Genomic DNA, 18,036 nt, shown 5'->3' on the forward strand with positions numbered 1-18,036 from the left:
AATGCGTTTTTTTTCAAGATTGAGTTTTACCTAGTTACATGTGTTTTTTTTCAATTAATACAGCAAATTTTTTTTCGAACACTTTTGATGATTTTATACCTAAAAATTAAGAAAAACGTCACATTTCTTTACGCTTTCTGTACGACGATATTTCATCATTTTTTGGATACCCCCTTACCCCATAAGTACCCAACACTAACCTGGTTTTTGAATCCTTTACAGTTTTTTTTCAGCATTTCTCACGATTATCAAAATTTTGAAATTTATTGAAATTTTTAGCCTACTTTGGAAAATTTACAATCTTGTAGGATCCTCAATTTTTGATTCGGTGGGTGAAGTTTTTTTGACAGTTGCCCTACAGGTAGTTAAATCTTCTTGCCCAAGAGAAAAAAAAAGCGAAATCAATAACTCAATGACGAAGAAGTTTTCTTTCAAGTGTGCCAATTGAAATATGTATTAATGATGAAGACCAACTTTTAAACTTCATCGCTGTCTGCGTTACTATGAGGTATCTAATTCGAAAATTGCCATAAGTTATATTTGAATTGAAGAGTCACAGATAATTATTAGTGAAGTCAATAGAAAGCTATACCTAAACTCATTTCTGAAATTAATCCCATCATACAATATTCAGGCTCTATTCGTGACTTCAACGCTGCATTAAAGCCATTCAATATTCACTGGAATTGTGAAGAAAATAATTCGAAGCATTGAAATCTGTCACGCATTTAAAGGCAGCAAAACTCCACAGCTAACCTTTTCATCTACAGAATTCAAAATGATCATGATTTGAAGAATTTTTCGGCGCTATATTTTCAAAAACTAAAACTCTCACAAAAATGATCCTTCATACGCAATTTTTAAAACTACGAGTAGAAACCTAATTATATAGTACAACACAACTTACCAAGTTGGACAATCGCTACGAGACGGTTATTCTATTGTAATAATATGTACTTCATAAAACAAAGCTGGTACGTAATTCACCTACCTGAAACAAAAAAAAATTAAAGCAACATAAGTAAGTTAATCAGTATAAAAATAAATAAACTTCATTTGAAACCTAAATTTAAATTAAGTAATTAAATACAATTATTTTCATAGACATTTTTTACACGTTTTTAAAGACCACGACAAGGTGCACTGATCAGGCAACATCTGCTTACTTCTGCTTTCAAATTATGATTTAAAAAACAACTTATTTCTCGTCCAAACACATCGCACAAGGATACAAAAAATTGAATAAAAACACACCACCTCGCACAGTAAACCGTATGGCGAAATAAACCACCCGATTTCTTTAACGATCAGGCCAATCACTTTGGGTAGTCGAAAGACTCACAATTAGGTTTACTCATTCGTATGATCTCTACTCACCCTGCACCGTGTACAACAAAGTAACAACTAAACCCTTATAATTGGCTTCGGGCTTCGCCAAACACCCCATTACGTACATTTTTCCAGCACCCATCCATTAGGTAGGTTTCGCAATCCAACTTATATAACAATCGTAGCCAGCACTCGAGACTTAAGCTGCATCAATAAAATAAACAACCCGACACGCATACGACCCAAATCGAAACTCTTAACATCATTAAAAAATATATACCGATATAAAATTCCTTCATCGTACACCCTAATTGAGCAAAATGGAATCAAACTGTATACAACGAGTACGTATTCTCGACTATAAGTAAATTGAATTGCAATATCGATTCGTGGCATTTGTCATTCCACAATTCAAACGTTACTGACAAATTATACACTCGACGACGTACATATACATCGTCGTTTCTTTTAACATGGTATTTTAATGCGAAAAGAAAGAAAGAAATTATCTATTCCGAGTCTTTATTATAGACTCTGTCGGGTCGTTACAAAGATACGGTCCGTTTCCTATCAAATCATCCGAAACAGAAAACATTATTCGTTATGGATTAATGGCGGCTTCTCTGCACAGTTTCGCGTATAAGTATGTATACGAGGAGTCGAGGACTTGTGTACGCCAGTCAGTGTTAATTCGCTTTTATTGTTAATGTGCAATATTCGTGTTTTTTCCCGACTTCGTTTTATTTTTATTTCGTATTTCGTTTCTTTTTTTCGTCTTTTTTATTTTTATAAACAATGGCGAAAAAATTCGTAAAAATAAAATCTAATATTTACGTTAAAGTAGAACGATGTAATTAATTCGAATCACAGCCGAGGCGTTACGAAATGCCACAACCCCCGCGCTGCTATCGTCGTCTTGTTATAATTCGCGTCGAGTCGAGTCGACCCAATCGTTTAGACAGAGCGGTAGAGATCGGGGCAAATCGTTGTTTTCGTATAGTACATAGAACGCTAATGGAATCATTCGACCACGTATTTGATGTTGTTTTTTCTCTCACAAGATACGGAATTTTTCAAAAATTAACTCGAGATAAGATTTTTTTACCAAGATACTTCAAATTCAGTCAATTAAATCAATATTGTACTTGAACACGTGTATGAAAAGCGGGTTGTCTGTATTAGACGATGAGATTGTTTAGAGAAGAGCACCTTCTCAAACTCTTGAAACGAATCCCTAAGCAGCCTGAAAATTTGAATCAGCGAGACAGGAAGCTGAATCAAGGAAATACGTAGATTTGTCTTATAATTTTTTGAAAATAAAGAAAATAAAAAAATTGATCTGAAAAAAATGAATCAATAAAAAGTAAAAACCATTCAAATTCAGTAAAAATAGCAAAATAGGCAGACGAGAGCAAAGAATTTTCATTGATCACCAAAATTGGTATAAATAAAAATCCAACATTTGTTAAAATTTTCACAGAAGACTGCGAAAATCACAAAACGTATTTTTCAAAGTTGCCAAAAGGCTATAAAAGTGTCAGAAAAAAATATTAAAATGACTCTCTTAGTTCCTTGATATCCATACAAAACATTTTTTCAGATCACCCTATTGTTCAAAATATTCACAAAATTCTGCTAGATCTCCAAAATTCAAACCACACCATCCACCTTATGTATACTCCTAGTCATGTAGGCATTGAAGGAAATGAAATTGTTGACACCTATGCAAAATCAGCCACTATCCCCCCTCCCTTCACCATTTTCACCCCTGACGATATAAAATCCTTCTTCAAACAAAATACTCACTCTAAATGGCAAAATTTCTGGACATCACAGACATCAAACAAACTCTTTCAACACAAAAAAACAATCTACCCCTGGAAAAATCTTAATCACCTAAACAGAAGAGAAGAAATAATTATAACCCGTCTAAGAATAGGTCACTCTAAAATCACACACAATCATCTCTATCAAAAAATCCCGAAACCCCCCTGTCAATTCTGTGAAAATGAACCTATATCCATCCATCATTTACTATTCACCTGTCCTAAATTACAGCAAACAAGACTATCTCTCCAAATAGACCCAAATTCAATGACCATTCCAGATAACCCTTCTGAAATCCAAAAATTTATAACCCTACTTAAAAGCACCAACCTAATAAATCAAATCTAAACCCTTCTAACCACGGGTGTAATAATCGTGTAATTATAAACACCCAAAACAAAACAAAAAAAAAAAAAATTGGCAGAAAATCTCAAGAATGAGTGAAGTTTCTCTAAAAGTGCTATATATATAAACTTACTGAATTTAAAAAAAAAACACAAAAATTCGCAAAAATCAAAAAAATTGGTAAAAATTTCACGAATGGGTGGAATTGACTAAATTTAGCATCTAAAAAAATAACTCTAAAATTGGCAAATACGATTTCGCCAAAGTGAACAAAATTACTGAAGTTGACTAAAATTTTCCCAAAGTTATCAAAAAAATTACTAAAATAGTCGATTAAATCACTAAAAATAATGAAAAATTACCAAAATTAACGAAAAAAATTTTTAAATTAAGGGAAAATCACACAGTTGGGTAAAAGCTCTCTAAATTTGGCAAAAAAGTACTAAAATTGATGAGAAATAAAAAAAAAATTATTAAAAATCACTAACCAGAGGAAAATTACAAGAAAATTTCAAAAATTAGCAACAATTATCACAAGTGAGAAAATACTAAGAACGAATGCCTTACAGATAATTTAGTTGGAAAAATCACCAAAATCAGTTAGGTGGCTCACTAAAAACTAAAATTGGACAAAAATCCTCAAAGTTGATGAAAAATTGCTAAAAATTTGTGAAATATCGTTTTGACAAATAAAAACAATCAGTAGGTAAAGAAATCACACAAAAATTTGCAAAAAATTGCCTGCAGTATACGTAGTGAAAAATTGTTAAAATTCGATGGAAATCACTGTAAATCTATAAACAATTTTGAAATTTTTGTATTTGAGGTTTTTGTTTTTTTGTTTTTTTTTTCGTTGTCGTTGTTTCCTTATAAGCGGTAGGTCTGGTGGCCTGTGCTATAGTGTGGAACTTGTTGAGGATGAGCCTGAGGTATCAGTGAGTTTACTCTTTGATCTCCCTCCACATCTTTTCCCCCTTGGTGTTTATTGGAGGACCTGTTTCAGTGATCTTGTTTCCTCCATCCTTTCTACACGATTTCTCCAATAATTCATATACTTTTTCATCTTCTTAATGACTGGTGTCACTCTAAGATCTCCTGTTATTTTCTCCGATGGGACTCTATCTCTGAGAGTCATTCCTGCCATTCTCCTCATGAATTTTCATCTCTGCTGCTGTTATTCTTCTTTTATCAGATTTCTTCAAAGCCCATACCTAGTTTCCATAAGTCATCATCGGTATTGCGAGGGTATTGTATGTACACCTTCAATCTTGTTTCTTTTCGCACCTTACTGCTTCATCAGAGATCTATTTATCAGTCCCGCGACTCACAGGAATTTTGCAATCTTTCCACCAACATCTACTTCTCCCTAGTATAATATTGTGTTTCCCAGGTATTTGAAATTATTGACCTGTTCGATGATTTTTCCATTTATTACAATCTTGCTTCTTACTAGTTCTTTTCCTTTGGAATCCTAAAAATAATATTCATTGAATTATTTCTTCAGTTGTAACCCTTGAAATTATTAACGCTTTTGTAAACGCTGATGAGAAAAGCCCCATCTGCTCACTAGCACCCTCTACATGAGAGACCAGTCCGAATTGTTTTTGTTTTCTCTGATGATATTCTCATATCATGCTTTTCCGATGTCTTTGTTAGATTGTACATTGATCTGTGTAGGTTATCTTCTGTTTCAGCTAGTACTGATTGATCATCTGCGAATAGTACTGTTGATATTTCCTACCTTCTGTCTGTTCTGATTCCTTTTGGCTTCGTTTTCTGGCATTCTTTTACCATGTAATCCATGTACATGTTGAATAAAACACAAGACAGTGGGCATCCCTGGCAAACTCCTCTGTTTATTTCTGCTAGTTTTGAGAGTTTATTTCCAATTTGTACTCTTATTCTAGTGTTCCTATCGTCATCGTGGTTCCTTGTCCTTTACAGGACATTGGAAATCGCATTTCTGTGGTACCCTAACAGGGTGAGGTGAATGCTTATTGCCACTGCGATTATTCTGGGGAATCAACGTTGTTTTGAGCTTTCATGTAGTAGTTTCCCGTTGCTTTCTACACTATCTACAAAGTAGCTCATACATCACTCACTAGCCAGGTTTTTACAACCCCGAGTTCCGTAATCACTGCTACCTACAGTTGCTCAACTAGTTACAGCTTTTTGATACCGACAACAGATTGCATGCATTTCTGTTGCCTCTGCTGTTCTGGTGCTCGGAGCTTAATGTGTAATACAGTAAAAGCTTGTTATAACGCTCTTCAAGGGACTGGAGAAAAAGAGCATTATAAGCCGAAGCACGTTATAACCGAAAGTCTTGTTTTAACGCTGATTAGCGTTATACCGCGAATTCTCGTTTTAAAGTGAAAAAAGCGTTATAAAGGACTAGAGCTTTACTCTGAAATAATGGACCATCAACATGAACGTTCATTGCTCGAGCTTGAGTAAACCTTTTTTGTTCAATAATATGCAGAGCTGTGGGACAGAAAAGATTTCAGGATTGAAATTTTTTCATTTTGGGATTGAATTCGTTTTGGGATTCGTTTTTCAAATTTTTATTTTGGTTTCAGGATTCGTTTTGGGATTGAAAAATTTATTTTGGTTCCAGGTTGATTTGGTTTAGGTTTCAGGATTTTCATTTCAACCAATTTTAAGCCCAAATTCACCAATGAACCTTGCAAGGGTCTAAAAAATGGGAGGTTTTGACGTGAAAAATCCAATGGAGTGATTAGTTTAACGTTTTAAGTGTATATTTTGCTGAATTCGTTGAGTAATTTTTATTGTCATCTGAATGATTTACCAAAAACTAGTCGTTGAATGTCTTAAATCAACAAAATTGAATGATAATTGTCGAAATTTTAGAGCGTTAAAACGCGATTTTTAAATGCTCAAGAGCGTTATATCGCGATTAATTTTACATTGGTTTAAATGGGGATGTCAAGGGACTGGAAGAAATCAGCGTTATATCCGAAAGCGTTATAATGAGCTTTTACTGTAGATGTTAAATGCACTACAATGTATACATTACATGTTAACGCCTGCGTCTCTAGCGGGATTTGAACCCAGGGCCTCTTGTTCAGAAAGCCATGGCTCAACCCACTACGCTAACGAGCTGAGTGTTCCTATGCATGCGGTTTATTACTTTTCACATTTTATATGTATGTTATCTCTTCGTCCTTTAGGACTTCAATTTTTTTCTATTGACCCTATCATATGCTTTTTCCAGGTCTATAAAGCACATGGATGGGTGTTTCTAGGTTGTATTTAATTCTTTTTTCCATCAGTAGTTTTACTGTAAAACATGCATCAGTGCATGATCTTCCTTTTCTAAATCCATTTTGACTTTCTGACATCTTTTCTTCTGCATGTTCTGCCAGTCGTTTTGCCAGTATTTTCACATATAGGTATCTTGTAGCAGGTGTTGAGTAGACTTATTCCTCGGTAGTTTTTCAGGTTTGACATATCGTCTTTCTTGAACAGTGGTATCACAATCGCTGTTTTGAATAGAATTAATAATAATTTAATAGAATTTCTGCCTTTTTCAAAAATTTGCCAAAAAACGACAAACAAATTTCAGAAGCTCAAATTTTAGTTCTAAAGTCTGAGTACCTAACATGGATTTGATGGGCTGTAAAGTTTGACTCGTAAATTAGTAGGTCCAAGTAGATACATACAAAGACCATAAACAGCATATCAATTTCCATTCTAGACGATTACTACCTACTCGTATAAAAAGGAAACTCGTCGATTATGATGAACTTTTCCCCGCAATCTTTCTCACTCTTTCTATTTTTCTATGTACTATTCCTCATTCGTCCGAATCGGAATTAGAAAAGGAACGAAAGAGAGAATGAAATTATTAAATTTTTCCATTAAGTCGACGCTTCTGGCTTTTATTTCTGGAAAAATACTCGTACATCTACACCAATCGAAGCGGTACGGTAACCGGAAAACTTCATTTTTATCTCGTTCGCCATGTTGTGCGAATCAAAGAGCAGTCAACAGGGACAACGCAACGCGGTGAGGAAGCGAGCTTTTATTGTTTCGTGATTTAATAAACGATGACGATGAGGGGCCAACTTGTTGTGGCTGCATAGATTCTTCGGTGTCGATTAAAAAGCGAAATCCGCGTCGAAATACGATCTGCGGTGCGAAATCTGCTGGAAATATCACAAGTGTAGTACGATAAGCTCGGACTGAATAAAAATCTACTCGGTGTACTTACCAAATAACAATACGAGCTAAGGTTAAAGCAACCCTATTGAACGCAGTGTATATTTTCAAACGCGTTCGTTCTCGCTGAAACCCAAAAGAAGCAGGAAAATTGGTACCTCTAACGACAAAGCTCTCTCGCTCTTTCTCTTTTACTCTGGTTTTATCGCATATAAACTACATAATACAACAACAACAACAACTATACAACATCAGCTACGATTATACAACCATTTTCACAAGGGTTATTATCGTAGCCCATTAAAATGCCAAATAAAAACCATATAATCGTTTTAATCGCGTATGTTTCGTTTATACGCGTCCGCGCGCTCGTACAAACGCCGCCGTCGCGATTCCATTTTTCCGATTCATTTGTCGAACGAATTAATGTTCACATTGTGATATCGATGGGAGGCGAATTCAATATCGGTGTAAGGCAACTCGTAATGAGCTATGGGGTTTTTGAATCGAGTAAATGTAAAACCTACACCGTGATGTACACATACCTACTACGAGTATAAAATATATGTACGAGTATGTGGGTATAATGTACATCTCTGTGTAGGTAAACCGTATGTTGGAAAATGCTCGTTTTTACGATTTATTTGGCTCCTGTTCCTATTTATGCCTATATGTACTACGCTGTGTAACGAACGACGTGCTCGCCGCTCTAACCACCTCTGTCAAGGCCGAATTGCGAAAATCAATCTATCATTGTTGCGAAAAAATCCTTCGCTTTTTTTCTCTTTCATAAATAAATATTTGAAAATGCTATCGAGTGAGTTGTAATCGCACTTGGGTAAATGCGAATTGAACGCGATGAATATCAAGTATGTTACGCATACAGGGTGATTCAGAAAAATCTGACTCCTTGGGGTGTCTAGGTAGGCAACGTGATCGTTTTTCGAAGGTATCTTGTGAAAAATCCGGTCACGTGACTTTTTAGTATGATATCTACGAATCTTATGTGGATTTCATAACGTAATGGCAATGGCTCTGATTCCCCTTTTACCCTTCACCTATTCCAAATAGATGTTTAAATTGATATAGATGGAAATAAAATTTTGAAAAAATCGTTGCTGTTAGATTCAAATAAAATAAGTATGACTGCTTCTTTCTGAAAAGAAATCGAAGTCGTGGGAATCCTATGCCTCCAATTATTGTGTTCATGTGAATGTGAATTTGTCATACTCGTAATTTGAGCTTTTTACTCTAATTTTAATCATTTTTTTTCATGAAATGTTTTAATTTTATTTTTCACTAATTTTAGTGATTATACTTTGATCGTTTTTCACTTCTAGAAAAAAAATACTCGATTCTTCTTTTACTCCATAAAATCACCCCCACCTCGAATCGATTTCAATCACTTTTAAGCCTGTTCAAGTCACCTAGAAAAGTTCACTTTTCCCAGAAATTTCAAATCAGCACAGAAGGTTTTTTAATCGACTTCGCCCACTGAAAATTTGATCTGTTCACAAGTCCATTATTTTGGAATCAACTAACAAGGGAACCTCTTGAGGTGTCCACCTCCAATGTGAACGGGACCACGATTTTTAGAAAGAGCATGTTCCTAAAACCCCCAAATCCAAATTTTCAGCTGCCCAAGTTCATTTTTCAATTTTTGGCGAATTTTTGAAAATCCAAAATTGACTATTTTGGTGATTTGTGCTTTTTAAAAAAAAGTACGTACTTGATCAGTAAAAATGTTCAAGATAAGTCCTAAAACTGATATTAACCCCCCCAAATCCAAATTTCGCCATTTCCAGCATTTTGGAGTCTCCAGCGCGATTTTTAAATTTCTCCAGAATTTTGAATTTGCTCCAGAAGGCGTGAATATGAAGTTGGGCAGCTAAAAATCGAGTTGTGTGTTATACTCGATCTGTTTAACGAGTTTAATCTACATTTGAGCCGGTTTTGGGAGAGACACCTCAAGAGTGGTTTTTTGACCAGCTTTTTTCATAATAAGAAATCCAAAAAAATCAAAATTTTACCGTTTCCAAGGAAATTTTTGAAGTTTGCGCGAATCGCTGTATTTTGAACACAAAAAACCCCCTGAGACCGAGTTCCGCCATTTCCAGCCATTCTGGAGCCTCCGGCGCGATTTTTAAATTTCTCCAGAATTTTTTATGATTCGCTCCAGAAGGCATGAATATGAAATTGGGCAGCTAAAAATCGAGCTGTGTGTTATACTCGATCTGTTTAACGAGTTCATCCACATTTGAGTCGGTTTTGGGAGGGACACCTCAAGAGTGGTTTTTTGACCAGCTTTTTCGTAATAAGAAATCAAAAAAAAATCAAAATGTTACCGTTTCTAAGGAAATTTTCGAAATTGGCGCGAATCGCTGTATTTTGAACACAACAAACCCCCCGAGTCCTGGATCCGCCATTTCCAGCCGTTCTGGAGCCTCCAGCGTGATTTTTATATTTCTCCAGAGTTTCCAGAATGGCTGGAAATGGCGGAACTCGGTCTCAGGGGGTTTGTTGTGTTCGAAGTACAGCGATTCGCGCAAATTTCGAAAATTTCCTTGGAAACGGTAAAATTTTGATTTTTTTGGATTTCTTATTATGAAAAAAGCTGGTCAAAAAACCACTCTTGAGGTGTCCCTCCCAAAATCGATTCAAATGTGGATAAACTACAACTCGATTTTTAGCTGCCCAACTTTATATTCACGCCTTCTGGAGTAAATTGAAAATTCTGGAGAAATTGAAAAATCGCGCTGGACGCTCCAGAATGCTGGAAATGGCGACATTTGGATTTGGGGGGCTAATATCAGTTTTAGAACTTATTTTGAGCATTTTTACTGATCAAGTACGTACTTTTTTTTAAAAAAAGCATAAATCACCAAAATAGTCAATATTGGATTTTCAAAAATTCGCCAAAAATCGAAAAATGAACTTGGGCAGCTGAAAATTTGGATTTGGGGGTTTTAGAACATGCTCTTTCCAAAAATCGCGGTCCCGTTCAAATCGGAGGCGGACACCTCAAGAGGTTCTCGTGTAAGGCAGGTGAATCGCGGATCTGAGGCAGCGGGTTGAATATCTCAAAAGTAAAAAAAAATGCTAGTCCACAACGTTTGAGAATCGTCAACATTTTGGAAGGTCAACTTGTGGTGAGGAGAGGGTAGAAAGGGGCACAGAATGTCTTAAGTGATTTTCTGCAAAAATAAAATATCGAGTTCAGCAATCATATCGCACACAAGAATAAGAAAAAATTTGCTTCGTTTAAGATATTCTTCTGTATCATCCTCTCTACCCACTTCTCCATCACTTCTCTGTATTCGTCGACTTCGCCAGTCAGCCTCGAACGACAATACTGGTGCTCGCCTGCTCGTCTGTCGTAGGTTCGGGTCTACCCCGATCTCCTGCTTGTTCATCGCCCATCATCTCGTCTCTCGTCTCTTCTCGTCCACACGATGGTAATTTTATTTCTTCGTTGACGTTAACTCGTTTTTCGAAAACTCGTTCCAATTTTCCGCTATTATTCTTATCTCTTTCAAGTTTTCCGTTATTGTAGGATGTTGCCATAATGCTAATAACAATACGGCGTGTTGTCAGCGTTAATGGAAAACTTAGCGATACATAGATATATAGTAAAACGTAGTATACCCACACAACTACACACAAACACAAACGCACAGCTTCGTATACGTATAGTACAGACACGTAGACAAGGCAGAGGCAGGCGGAGCGGAGTAACGAAGAAAACGGTATTATGTACCTTTTTCTCGGAGTAATAAGTTCTCAGAGGGCAGCTAATAGAACCCTTTGTATCCCCCTACGTCTTATAAATTTATCCTTATAGTAGAAGAGTACGTTCATTTGCCCCCTTCGCACTATCCCCTCTTCTTACTCCATTCATTCTATATTGTATATGTGAGTATAGACGTTCGCGAGACCATGAGGAACCAATGGAAGAGGATCGAGGGGCCCCGAAACAGCAGCTCACGAGGAGGGAGCTGTTGTACTATACTAGTACACGTTAACGGGCCATTTTCATTTTAGTCTTTCTTCTCCCGCATTAAAGAAAAGTTAATGGAAAAATTATCGAAGTGAAAATTTCTCATTAAATAGATATACCTTGAGTACCCCGCGTACTCGTCGGCCTGAGCATTGGAGCCGGCGGCAGCGCGCAGTGAGGAGCCCCTATCATCTTATCATATCAGACAACCAAGAATTTCCTATCCTCGTTGACAGCTAAGATTAAAAAAAAAAAAAAAGAAAGCAAGGGAAAAAAGAAAAAAGAAATTAGAGAGACCCGGGTGTAAATAACAAGAAATAGATTTTCTGCTCGCTGTTTGGCCTTTTCGCTGTGTTATGTATTGTGTATAACCTTCCCTCTCTCCCCTCCCATCATGTATTTTCTATTGCCGAGATACCTCGAGGTAACCGTCCTTGGGGTGGAAATCGCCTCGACGACGCACTTTACCAACCAATTTTTCTCTTAATCCGAGTATTATGTACTCGCATAGAAAATCCAAATAAGTTGACAGAAAAAACAAAACAAAAAGTTATCCATGCAAAAATTATTCTCATCTCTTGGTCCACTACACAGCAATACACACACAACGAAACTGAAATGAAAAATAGTCTCGATTCGCTAACTCAAATTTCTTCACTTGTACAATACGATGCGACACGTCTGTTTTTTAAGCTGGCTACCTACAGCAAAAAAAACAAAAAAAAAAAAGTAAAACGAACCCTTTTTTCTCATCTTCTCTGCTCAGTAAAAATTCTTCTCGTTTATTTGTAATACGAATAAAAATCATCTCCTCGGGTGTTTCTTATTTTCTTTCAACAAACTCAGATTCCATGACATACTAGGTAGCTTCATGTATAGAAAAGAAAAAAAAAACATTTAAATATAAACCCGATTCTGTTTTCATGGTCCGAATACTTTTCGTACCTATGAAAATTCAACTGGTTTTTCTTTTTCTTTGTTCGTCCTACACTTCACGTACCTTTTTCAATAATACGAGTACAGACCTAGGTATCTTGCTATGCTCATTTCACCAGCGGTGTTTTTTTCTCTCTATTTGATACTCGTTGTTTGGCAAGCTCTCTTTTTTCCAGTTACACCGGCCAGTTTCTGAACCAATTGCAACTTCTTCGTATCTTTTCGTTTACATCCGTATTAAATACGATTACAAAATATTCCGGTCGGTATGAAAATGAAGTACTTGTAATACTACAAACGAAGATTTAAAACTCATTTTGAAATTAATATTTTACGCCACGATTTTTTTTTTTCTTTTTCCTTCGTGAAAATCAGACTGCGGATAGGTAGGTACTCTTTCAGTAGCATGTAAGTAAGTACAGATGGGTAAAAAGCGTAGAAAATTTTATAAACTACGATAATACTCGTCGCGGTGACGTCTTTTCTCGCCTATAAATCCATGTAACTAAACCTATTTATGCATAACGATTTTTTTCCTTCCTCGAAACTCGGATGGATAAAGACTGAATAGAAAGAAATCTTCGAACACCTTGTAGAATTGTACGCGATGAAAGGATTTTTTGCGTTTTTCCCTCTCTCTCTCTCTCTCTCTCACGGAATTGGCAGTGGAACTCGTGATCTACATATACTTGTTTTTTTTCCTCAACCTGCGTCAGAAATACCTATTTTAGTCTTGGAGCGAAAATTAGGGCAGTGATACGAAAGTGATGTAAAAATGCGACATTTATGATGTGATGAAAAATGATTTGTGGCTAGATCAATAAGGACTTTCGCACGTTCAGAAAATTGAAAGTGATTCTATGACTGAATCCCATCTACTTCTTTAAAGTTCCTTTACATTTTTTTGAAAAAATATTAAAAAATACAAAAAATTGTTGAAAATGAGTTTTGAGGGAAAGGAATAGGTCCAATACTTACAGCCATCCCGAAATTTCTCATTTTTCTTAATGAGTGCTTAAATCTTGAAAAAATATCTACCTTGGAAAAAATTGTTGGCAATTTTTTTTCTCAAAGAATATCTAGGTAGGTACTTACCTGAAAAAAATTTGGATTGCGATAAAATTTCTGAGGCTGAATTTTATTTTTGGGTAATCCTCCAAAAAAGTTTGAATTTCAATACTAAAATTTTTCAAAAATGAAAACCTTTTTTTAAATTTTTTTCAAAAGGGACTTGATTTTAGGCATACCTACCCAGGATCCCTAAAATGACTTCAGCCCCAAGTCATCTTCAATAGGGGCGGGGGCAGGGGCTTTAAAAAAAATTGGTGTCATTTTTTGAAAAAAAAAAGCTGTTTTCACTACTTTTGGGTAAGTATATAGGTACTCGTATAACTGGAGCAGTTATTTGTATAGGTTTAGCTCACAAAAAGGTCATCAAGGAGGTACCAGGTACATACATTTTAATTGGAGTAATTAGTCCTGATAAGGTAGGTTCTTTCGTTCACCGTGGAAAAAACTTCTCGATAGCCACGACAAAATACCAAACTACACTATCCACGACGTAAGAAAAAAAGAACTAAAATTTGTTTTACTGGTAATAGAATCAATAATTTTTCAATTTTCAAAGTTGTGGTCATCAAATACTTACCATTTGAATAGGGTATTTTTCTTATTTTTTTCAAGAAAAAAAATGTCTCTTTTAAACGTGAGAATGATGAGCCACGGCGATGGATTTTAAAAATGGTAATCTGTACAATTTTCACAGATTACCATTCGCAGAACGATCGACTGTATTTGCTTGATGATTGTGAAATGGGTACAGCACTGCTATCACTGAAACAATACAGCGTAGCCATTTCACCGCAAAAAAAATCGAATAGGGGAGCCAGGAAAAAATGAACAAAAATTGGCCACGGCGATGGAGCAAAAACTGGTTACATCTTTTCATGGGCTCGGTTTCAGGGTATGTATCATTCTGAAAATTTGTATCGGTTCTATCATTTACTCTGGATATCACACAATAATATGTATCCTTTTTTTTTTCAGAAGTCAATTTTTGAAGATGAAGTTGAAAAATTGAAAGTGGTTACAAGCCACGACGATGGAATTTTTGGGGTTTGGAGGGGACTAGACCCCAAATGGAGGGGGGTTGGGGGGACGTGAAACTATATGCACGTGATGCCTGAGTTGGTACCTACACAATGCCACCGAAAAAAATGTTCAATTGTAAATAGTATTCAAGTAAACCACCTGTTATATGATTTTTAAACTTTTTTGGAGGATTACCTTTTTTTCAATTTTGGCGAAAATTTCAAAAATTTCAATTTGGCTCATGAATAATACCAAAATTTTTAAAATGGCATCCTACTTTTACCCATTCGGCACCGATTAGGACTTGATTTGAGCCACCATACACCACACCTTCCAACGGATTCCTGAGCTCGCAGTTTTGGAAAAAATCCTTTAGAATGGAACCCAAATAAAATTTTAGTCACCTCTACAAGTTTTGGTCAGGTGCACTAATCAACCACTGCATCGGTTTGAGAGAAATTTCCTAAAATTCCGATCTTTCTCAGGGAATCAATAAACAAAACAACAACAACAGTATATTGATTTAAAAACCAGGTCAGATGGTCACGAACACAGTTTTTTTTTTTTTTTTAAATCGAGAGTGCTTTTAAAAATGCAAATAGTATTTAATTTTCAATTTTTTTGCAAATAATTTTTGGAAAAATATTTTTAAAGTTTGGAATTTCCTTCATAATCTTTGAAGTCTTTATCTCAACTTCCCAGATTACGATTCAGTCATAAGATCGATTTAACCTCCTGATCTGCGAAAATGTGGGCGAATATCCAACACTTTGAGGATAGAGGGAGAGAGAGAGAGAGGAGAAGGGAGGGAGGGAACAGAATTGATGTGGGCAATTTTACCCAACAATCAAATAGAATTCATAAAAAAATCGAGCGAAATCAGAAAATCTGACTACCTGAATTTTTGGTCCGAGTTGATGTGAAATAAATACCTACTTGTTTTGCAATTTTTGCTTAGGTATATTTCGGAAATTTTAGATTCCTGTACACCTTTAATTTTTTGATAAGGCACCTGATATTTTTTCGGTGAGCCACTCTCCAATTCTCCATGGATTACCATCACAAGATGAACATCTATACAGATAACCGGTTTAATTATGTTTAAAGCAAAAACTGTACTCATAATTTTACCATTTTCGTCCCATCGTATTCTCGGTGATAATCCTATTCATCTATCGCGGTCAATTTCACGATCTAATTACGCGTATTCGGAATTGGCGTTAAAATTAATACGATTATAATAAACGACCCGACGAGCAACTGGTTTCAGTATATCCTCGTACGATGTTTTCACGCTTTAGAAGAACACCTCGTCACCACCGAAACGTCGCCCCTTTTTTTCGCATCACTAATCGCAAGTTGATCTTGCATTGCACCTCACCTAGCGAACTAAACAAACCACGCCGTGAAATTCTCAGCAATTAAATTATGCAAATACAAAATCAAACAATAATTACGACGATATGGTGCGCCTGATGGTTCGGTAATACGCGAACGTTGGTCAGATAAATTACATTCGCAATTTTTCTTCGCCTTTGGTCGAAAAACTATAGGCTTAAAACGGGAGAAATATATGCGTCCGAGGAACCAAGCCGAGCCTTTGCTTTATAGTAACCCCTCATCTCGCACTTACGCTTATAATGAGTATGTGCTTTTACACGTTAAATCTACACCAGTGTAAGTATAATAATATGTGAGCCTATACATAAGAGACATGGGCGACCGTAGTATCTACTCGTAGATGAGGGAGCAGAGAGCTTTGAAAACGACGGTTGAGTGATCTAATTAAGATTGGCCGGTTTTAAAGTTATCCCTTTAAAAGTCGACGCATATGCTCTCGACCACCGCTACCATCGCAGCCAAGCCAATCTTCATCTCCATTCTTCCATCCATCTACACACAGAAGGGTTGTTTTCCGCTTATTTTTATTATCATTATAGGTAGGACTATATATACTCGTGGCTCGACGCCTCGCCGAGTACCACTTTTATCCATATTTCACCGAATGGTTCCCAAATCGAGGCGCGATCGTTCTTAATTAATATTTTTTCGTCGCTTAGACGCGGCTACGTTAACGTTGCACAATCACAAAAAAAAACTTTTTAATTAAAATTTCTCTCGTAAAAAGTCTCGCCATGCCACGCCGTCGTCTCTATGACTGCTCTCATTCCACAATAACAACACTAGGGGAAAGTTATACGCTTGTTGTAGGGTACTTTTCCATGTAGACCAGAAAGCAGCATAGGAGTATATACGAAGGCGAGAAAAAAAAGAGCTCTCACACACACACGAGTATTACGAGTAGGCTACGTACGTACGTACGTCTAAAACAGCTCGCGATCTTGAAATTGCAACGATATTAAAAAAATATCCCGGACTGAAATAGGTAGGCTATATACGCTGTGTCTGTGTGAAAATAAATAATATAAAACCTGTCATTATGTCGCCCTTTTTTTCTCTTTCTCTCTCTGTCTTTTTCCCTATGTACGAGGAGTATAGCACGCATTACATAGCATCATACAGTATGAAAAGAAAAAGCACAGCGAGCGCACCGTCAAACGAAACTCATATTATTTCAATTTTCATAATACTCCACCCTTTGGCTCCCACACCCGACTCGGGGACCAACACTGCGCCGCGCTCCCTTCACGTCGGGCGTCTTCTTCGCCGTCATCATATACAAACACCACCGCACCCCGTAGCCCAGCCATTCGCCTCTCTCGCTATTTGGAATTCAATTACCAATACAATACAATAAGCTCTCCGGCGCAACGATTATTCGATTATATTTTATGAAATCAGGAATTTAATAATAAAAGGCGCACTTTCATTCCTTTTATTACCTAATCGTCATTTCGACGCAGGACGTTCGTAAAATCGTGCTCTCTTCTTTAGTTTACCCATATCTTGAAGAATATTTCTACGAGGTGGTTTTTTTCAAAGCTGATTTTCTTACAGAAAAACTCTAGCTTTTTCAGACCGAGAAGATGAATTTTCATATTTTTTTAAAAACGATTTTTAACGCAGTGTTAGCGTTGGGGCTGCTCTAATTGATCTCAGGATTGGAAGTTCGTATATAAATTAAGGGAAAGTATAATCTAAATGTGCCTTTTGGAAATTTCAGTTTTCCACTCCGTCCTCACTCATCATAAATTTGGCAAAATTTGGTAACTTGTAATAAACTTTGAAACATACAGCTTACCTTTTAAAATTATCCGCGACAAAAGGTGATGTGTAAAAGAGAGTCCCAATTTCCCGTCAGAGTAAACCACGTCACTTTAACGAAGGTGGGAAGGAACGTTTTAGGCAAAGTGAAAAATAACGAAGAT

The 18,036-nt window shown here is 36.2% G+C and overlaps 1 protein-coding gene across 10 annotated transcripts in view; it reads right to left on the reverse strand.

Moving 5' to 3' along the window:
* LOC135835428 (LIM domain only protein 3-like) overlaps nucleotides 1–18,036 on the reverse strand; it is a 272,343-nt gene that overhangs the window by 178,898 nt on the left and 75,409 nt on the right. For 2 of the 10 annotated variants that reach the window (XM_065349673.1, XM_065349672.1), the window contains exon 3: nucleotides 908–991. The exons of the other annotated variants lie outside the window; for them this stretch is intronic. The gene's annotated coding sequence lies outside the window, so the exon portion shown is untranslated. The remainder of the gene's footprint in view (nucleotides 1–907; nucleotides 992–18,036) is intronic. 10 annotated transcript variants of the gene reach the window in all.

Source organism: Planococcus citri, chromosome 2 (assembly GCF_950023065.1).
Source record: "Planococcus citri chromosome 2, ihPlaCitr1.1, whole genome shotgun sequence".
NCBI lineage: Eukaryota > Metazoa > Arthropoda > Insecta > Hemiptera > Pseudococcidae > Planococcus > Planococcus citri.